We start from the raw sequence: 8223 nt of genomic DNA on the forward strand, positions 1-8223 counted from the left end.
TTGCTGAAAAGCCTAGAAATAAATGACATGTAATGAGACCGTAAAAAGAGGAGGGAAGAAATAGAAATAAATCCCATGCAAAAATAAAAAAAAAGAAAAAAGTACTCAATTGAAAGTGCAATGTCTTTTTCTAAAGTAAAATAATAAATTATCTACTGTGAAGGTTTTAAATTTCCCTTTTTTTTTTTCATTTCATTGTCCTAAGTTTTGGGCAGCAACAAAAATTAAATAGTAAGTGCTTCCTTTAAATTGGTTCTGACTTTTATTTTAGCTGAATTTTTATTCACTATTTGCTAAGAAGGACGTGAATCTATGATGGAGCAAGTTGAGAGGAGGGCAGTGAAGGTGATCTGAGGGCTGGAGCACCTGTCCTACGAAGTCAGGCTGAGAGTGTGGGGTTGTTCAGACTGGAGAAGGTTCCAGGGAGACCTTAAAGCAGCCTTCCAGGACCCAGAGGTGGCCCCCAAGAAAGCCCAAGGGGGGCTTTCTCAAGGACACGTAGTGACAGCACAAGGAGTGGTGGCTTTAGAGTGGTTTAGATTAGATATCAGAAAAAGGATTTTTTACTATGAGGGTGGTGAAATACCAGAACAAGTTGCCCAGAGAGGTGATGGATGCCCCACCCCTGGAAACATCCAAGTTAGAGCTGGCTGGGGCTCAGAGCAATGTGATCTAACAGAAAGTATCCCTGCTGACTCTAGTGGGGCTGGACTAGATGATCTTTAAAAGATCCCTTTCAACACAAACTATGATTCTGATATATACAGAAAGAGCCATCAGCTTTTATTTTGGATAAGTATAAATTCTTAAAATAATAATACAGTGATTCAGCACTGTTTTTCAGGCTATGTGGGTAACAAACTGTTATTTATTCTAAGTCTGAAAAACAAAACCAAAAAGCACAACAGCATTTAACAGTGGATTTTGAGCAGTTGCTTCCAAGACATGCAAGCTGTCTGCACAATAACTCAGACCATGTACAACCCTAGATTTATTTTCTGTGACTCAGAAAAGACACAGTTCTTTTTGCAGGTAGGATTACCTGCCTCAGTGACGTTCAAGAATATTTTATACTTTAGAACAAAGTAAGGAAACATGATACAGCCTACAGCGGAGAGTCATTCACCCGGTAACAAAGGGTGAATGAAATTAATTTTAGGATTATTTCTACATTAAACACATCTTTAAGAGGAGGAGGAGGAGGAAGCTCACCCAGCGCGTGGCTGCAGCTGCGGCAGGGCTCGGCCAGGCTGACTGCCGCCTGCTGCAGCTCGGCCCGCGGCGGTGTGGGAGGCGGGTTCGGGTTCTTCCAGCCATTGCATTTACAGGACTCCTCGGCCTGAAATCAAAGCAAAGGGATATCGATCAACGCCACAGAGCACTGGAACTTGCTGGAACTGCGTTATTTCAAAAGCAATAAAAAAGTATTACAGGTTGCTTTTTTGGAGGGGGAATGAGAGAAGGGGACTTGGGGAGTTTTGCTGTTGTTTGGTTTGCATTTTTATCTACCACATTACTTATTTCCTTCTTTTCTGGAAATTATAAGAAACAGAATTGTATCCCAAACAGAGAGATTAACACAGAATACATAACCAACACTGCCTAGCTCCTTTACAGACAGCTCTCACTCTACTGAAAAAAGTATTCAAATATTTACCAGTAAACCAACATTTACAGATCCTGCTGTTAAAAATAGGTTAGAAACTGTTGTAAAATCGTTGATAGATTGCTAAGCATGTACTATTAGTTCGGTTATTATATTGTAAAAGGGGTTAAAAGGGTAGTTTTAAGAAATAGGGTACTCAATGTACCATCAAACACCGAAGTGAAGTGCACCACCCCCCAAGCAAAACGAGCCAGCCTGGACAGGACTGTAATGGGCCAATCAAGCTCCTTAAACCTCCATGCAAATGAAGGATCCAAAAAGAAATCAATCCAAAGGGACAAAAAACAGGATAAAAAGGGGCTTCTGACCCAGTGAACGTGTGCCTCTCCACCTGGGACATCGCTACATCGCTGCTGAAAAGTAGACCCAGCACCGGCGCTGCAGCATCCTCGAAGGGACCACTCCTGCTGGCCCGCGGGCCCCCTTGCTTTAGGCCTTTCTTTTTCTTATAATAAAAGCTGAAATCACTTAGTACCGGGAGCTTGGTCTTGTTTTTATCACTGCCACCAAGACAGATTTAATTATTTAAACCATTATTTAAACATAAACAGGTAGCACGTTTGTCACTGCCTCATCAGCTACCCTGGCACCAAGGAATCACACAGGTGAAACCAAGCCCATGTCAACCCAGGCAGGGCTAACCAATGCTGAAATAACCAAGCAATAAATGCACTATTGGAGAAGGCTGTTTAAGGCAAGGAACGCTTGGCCACAAAAGCAACAGATGCCAAAGACAGTGTCACTTCCACTGCAACCTGCTGCTTTCCCTAGGAAGTTTGTTTATGCTCACTGAGTGTGAAACAACCTCCAAGAGAATGCAGCTAAAAGGGAAGACCATGAAGGGAGAGGTTGTGACTTTGGTAATCGTGTCTCAAATCATTCAGAAGATCAAAGTACCAATTCCAGTTATGCAAAGAGCAGCTTCACAGGAGGGGATTTTCTTCTGCACGTCCAAAAGATCTTGGTTATTCTAGCATCATTAGTACTCCTATTTGAAGATCTAATTGGAAAGAAAGCCTGCTTTTCTACTCTTCAGAGATATCTGTGCACCGGGTTGTAAAAAGATACTCATGAAATTGCACTGCCAAGACCTCAGTGAGGAAAGTATGCCAATTGCTGCATAATATTTATGGCTGAAACAATCCTAGGAAAAATTGTGATGGTAATATATGCAGCACTAATGTATCATTTTTCAAAACTGATTCTGCATGCATTTAGTGTGATCTATTTCAGGAACCTATTTCATTTTCCTTTTAAGTTTCCAAATCCCATCCTACCTAAGGAAGAAGAACACAGGAGAAGTAGAAAGGATCACAGCTTGACAGCTCCTAGCACTGACAGCTTTGTAAATGGCTGGTAAATTGTTCTTTTAAACTCATTTCAATATTCAGTAACCTGAGAACCAAGAAAACTGCTGCCTGCAGTATGCTGAGCACCACATGATGTTTTTACCATCTCTGAGGCTTAAGCATTTACCCAGCTGGGCTCCTGGCCCTGGGTGCCATGGCCTCTGGCTGGCACCAAGGGCTCTGAGCAGCATTTTCTGTAGGCACCGGGGTGACTCAGAAATCCTCCTGCAAGTGCCCAGCAAAACCATCTCTGCATTATTTCCCTAGAAAAAGGGACAACCTGCATGGCCTGAACCTCCTGGCTCTCCAAACTCACTGGGCGGGTGCAGACTGCCTGCCAACCTGTGCACTTATAAAGTGAAATCTGCGAGGCTTCAGGATTAAATGAGGGGAAGATTAAAACAATTTTTTTCTAAGTCTCATAAAATGCAATCTGAGAAGATTTATGGTGAAGTTTATGTTCTTTTCCTATAGTGCTTTCTGTGAGTAATGTGATTGGCAGAGAACTGAAGTGTAATTTTATGGCAGAAGCCGTCTCTTACAGTTTCACAGGCACTGAGCCAGTTGTGTTTTCATCCAGCCCTACGGGCCCTCCAAGCTAAATGGACTTGAGGGATCAGAGACTGGGGGATACCTGTGAAGCACAGACTGCCCCACTGCAAGGACTCTGGACACCTGGAAGATGACACAAACTCCTTATTTTCAATTAGCTTCCCAATGCAAAACCAATGCCAAATAAACTACACACACTTGTTTTGTGAGAAAGGCAATGTTGCCATGAAAGTTTTTGCATTTAATATGAGGCTACAGAAACTGTCAACAAAAAAAGAAAAAGTCTGAAAATGACATCATTGACAAACAAAATGCAAGAGACAATTGCGAAGGAGTTGTCAAACAAAAAAAGACTGAATATTATTTTAGGGAAGTAAGATTTGACCCTTCCCATGCAGCTGTCTGGACAAATGTTCAGCACTGTAAATTACTGACATATCACCATGCTTATTATTTATTGCCTTAAATCGCACCACAATGAAGCATATCCAGATCTCCCTCCTAAAAATAGGCACAAGCTTTTTGAGATTTTTTTCCTCGAGTGGAAGCAGTATGTCACAGAAGCTCACCAAACAATGTTTACTATCAAGCCAAAAAACCATAAACAGTGAGTAACTATGCAAACTTTAGTGTTGCACCATAATCAACAGCAAAGATGCAAACAGATGCACGAATCATGATAACAGCTCAGTTAAACTGACAAAAATAAATATCAGCCCACCCACAGAAGAACAAAACCAGCATGCTCGATGACAAATTTTTTTCTGCTCTTGTTGGTATTTCCTTTCCAGATCTTTTTGCAACAGCTGTTAATTGGTATTGTTCGAATTATTCTAGAGACCTTAACCAACCAACAACTAGGGTGGGGTTTTTTGGTTAATCTCAATAAAACACCAAAATCAGCATTAATGTTCTGTTAACCAAGGCAAAACAGAATCTAAAAACGTCCTCTTTAAAACTTAGCTTTTATTGTAGATGTTGACAGTGTAAGTATTTTGCAATGAATATGCAATGTGCATTCCTCAGTGGCTTAAACTGCTGAGTTGTTTTAAATGTTCCACAGCATTTTGCTCATTCAATCCTTTCTTTGACTATCTTCAGCTTTTTCCTTTCTTCCTTTTTTTTTAATGTCACTCATCTGCTTTTCATTAGAAAATAAAGTATGACTTCACCTCTGCAAAAACTTAATGTAAGATCAAAACAGTTTTGAGGGAAGGAAGGAAAAGTATTTGAAGTAGCACATCCACTCCTTGAAGCCTTGTTTTCTGGGACATCTGCAGAGCTCTGATAAATCCACTGTAGAACGATGGGGACTTCTGCCCTAATGAGGCCTGAAAAATAATGACCATTATATTTGCAGGCCCAGGGATCATGAACACTACACCTTCATTGTTTGTTTTTAATAAAATTGGAGGAGTGCAATAAAATAAAACATAACAACTATATGCTGTTGCCTTCACCCTCCCTGCAAACAAACAAACAAAAAAAAGCCAACCACAAAACAAGCAAAAAACCAACCCATTGCAGAAATTATGTACATTTTGCACTGCATGACACAATTTCAATTTTCTTTTTAACTCCTCCCATGTTTGGTGGAGTGTTACAATGGGAGAAATCAAACTCAAACTGTCCAGTAGCTCTGGGCAGTGAAAACTATAACAGCACATTTTAACACACTGTCAGTATTGTATTTAAAAAGGAAGCACCTGAAAGTTACAATATTGCACATATCTCAGCCCCTTTTAGCTCTGCAAATAAGAATAAATTAAGAATGTTATGATAACCTATTGACTAAAATATCCCTCCCCCTTTTGGATAGTGAATGTGCAAACTTCAAGCTAACTTAAAATTAAGGTAAAAGACCCCAAAGTTCTCAATCTGAATTTCAAATAGCTGTTGTGCAGGATTTTTCTTTCCAGCTAAAAATCATACAGGTTACCCTCTTTGGTAATTGAGATGCAAAACAGGCTCAACAGATCATGCAGAGAACATTACAGATCTTCTCTATTTCCAGCAAGTATAATTACTCTAGAAAACATTGCCTTCCTCCCAACACAAAAGCTGTGTAAAATACCCTATAAGCTTTTTCCTGCTGGCAGCAAGCTCAAAATGATAACTTTATGAAAGACTATCACATAAATTATAATAAATACATTGATGAATTTAAATCATATATTTTTCCTACTCATATGTCCAGTACCCATGAACCAGACAGCTGGACACTACTCAAAGAGCCACTCATATGAATCAGGAAATTAGCTGACCCATTTAACTTTAACAATACAAAATAAGCAGTTTAATGGGCAGCTTAAAGAGCATATTCTTAATTTATTGATTGATCCAATTATTTTATTCCCTGTACTTTCCAGTTTACTTACAGAAGAGAAGTAGGCTACCATATAAAGCTTTTATTAATAATAAGCACCCAGTTCCTACCTTGTAAAGTTAATGGTAGATTTCCTATTTAAAGGAGATGCTTTAATTGGCCCTATAAGACATTATAAAACAGATTCACTCCGCAATGAAAGTGATAAGAGAGCTTTAGATGACTTCTTTGTCTCCTATGCACTTCTGCAGAAAACAATACATTTCAAGTTGAGCTTCAAGGAGCTGTACTCCCACTATATAGAGCCCAGCAGTAACAGGGCCAAATTGGCCTCATCTTAATCTGCCTTATAAAAATCGGGAAATAAAATATTTTCTTATGGAAAAAGGTGGTACAAGTTTACCTTATGAACTCCTTTTTTTTTTTTTATGTGTGGGAAAACTAGAGGCCACTCTAGAATGAGAAGTGGGAAGAAGTCCTTCCAGAAAGGATCAGCAGCTGGTCTGGAGCCTGGGGCTGGGATTTTACTTCCATATCTGCCCGTCGCTCACCTGCTGCAGGGCCTTGGCCAAGTCATCTCATCACAACCCTTCCCACTCCATCTACTGTGCTTATCTAAAGCAAAAAGCTTTTCTTCAAGGAGCCATTATCCTTTGTGTATGTGCTTTAGACGACTGGGTTCTAGTTATATCTGTAAACACCCAGGCATTACTGTAAGACATGTATAATGAAAAATAAACACGTTTACAGAAAACTTAGTGTACTTAGATAGTACATATTTCACCTTATTTACAAGAGAAGCTCCCAGTGAGATGGGAGAGAGAGTTGTATTTTCACATATTTTAAACCAATAGGGGGGAAAAAGATGCAGAGGAGGCTTCCTCCTACATCTTCATTAAATGTATTTATGTGTGTAAGTCACACAGTGCTGCTTTTATATAAAACACTGCAAGCTCACATGCCTAATGCTCAATTTCACAGTGGACAAAACCAAAACGATGTATGCAGCCATTCATACACACACAGACACAGCAAGTGCCAAATACAAAACCCCTCACAGCACACAGCACTACTGTGTACCTCACAAGTCATGAAAACTGTACCAACTCCTCTCATATATCTCGTTCAGAATGCCACCCTCCTCCTTCAGACTTGGGCTTTTAAGAAGGTTTTTTACTAAGAAGAGCCTGCTCTATGCCTTCCACCCAGACTTTTCTCACAGAGGAACAAGTCAAGTGGAGCAGCTCAACAGCTACAACTCCCCTGGTCCAGTTCTTTTATCAGGAAAAAACCCAAACTCCACATTTGTCTAGTCTCAGCTCCCTAAACTTCAGGCTCATTCTGCTCAGGATATGTGCACACCAATTATGTATTTACCAGCAGTCTTTGTCCATGTTTCCCATGATGAAAAGGGATGGGTTGTAAAGAAGGACCAGGAGGTCCTCCTTGGAGACCAAGCACCCTGCCCCAGAGCAGTGCCTTTTACTCTCCTCTGCTCAGCATTTCTGCTGTCACCAGTGAGACTCACCCTCGGCACGGTCACTGACCTCTCCACCTGCTTGTGCTCTGACTTCATCCCTAGCAGACAGGTGCTCCCTGGCTGTTACTCCAAACATCCCTGAGGCTGAGCTCCTAATAAATTCTGCATGCTGAATTTTGCAAAGAAACTCCTGTGGGAGAAGGTGACTGGCATTAAGGATGCTGTTACATATTTTAGCACTCCAACTTGCACAGCTCCATGTAGATTTACATAAGATCCACGTACAGTCACTACTTGAATGAGAACAGATGTCCCCTTTGGAGATGGTGAGAGTGTTTGCCTCCTCTCACTCTTTCGCACTCACACACACAAATGCAAAACCAATGAAAGAGAAGTTGCAACCCAAAGTAAGAAAAAGTTTAAAGTTACACGTTGCACTGCTACAGTTGGCAAACCAGCTTCTTCAGGCTACAGTTTCCAGCAAATCACTAATGTTACAAGCCAAAAAGTGTCCTTCTGGAGCACCTACCAGGTGCTCGGGAAAAAAAATAAAACATTCTTCCACCCTGCACCATCCTTCCCTCCTTATCCCATAGGAGAAGCTTGCAAGGAGCTTCCAGTCTGCTTACTTGGTTTTGTTTTTTACGAGATCTGAAAGCAAGCTACCTGCCACTGTAGAGAAGTCAAACAGCAATTTTAATATGAACACAGGGCAGTGTTTGGTGCTGCAACTGTGCCTAGTACCAGTGGGACATGCATCCAAGACTTGTCACAGACGAGGGCCAGCAAGGACACCCAGCAGAGCACTGCCAACAGGAGCTGTTCCTGCTCTGTGCCCCCTCACCAGGCT

The 8223-nt window shown here is 40.9% G+C and overlaps 1 protein-coding gene across 2 annotated transcripts in view; it reads right to left on the reverse strand.

The window, feature by feature from the left end:
* Positions 1–1335, reverse strand: part of KAT2B (lysine acetyltransferase 2B) — a 31791-nt gene extending 30456 nt beyond the window's left edge. For both annotated transcript variants that reach the window (XM_031057669.1, XM_031057668.1), the window contains exon 1: positions 1213–1335. The gene's annotated coding sequence lies outside the window, so the exon portion shown is untranslated. The remainder of the gene's footprint in view (positions 1–1212) is intronic.
* Positions 1336–8223: the final 6888 nt, after the last annotated feature.

Source organism: Geospiza fortis, unplaced genomic scaffold (genome assembly GCF_000277835.1).
Source record: "Geospiza fortis unplaced genomic scaffold, GeoFor_1.0 scaffold95, whole genome shotgun sequence".
Taxonomy (NCBI): domain Eukaryota; kingdom Metazoa; phylum Chordata; class Aves; order Passeriformes; family Thraupidae; genus Geospiza; species Geospiza fortis.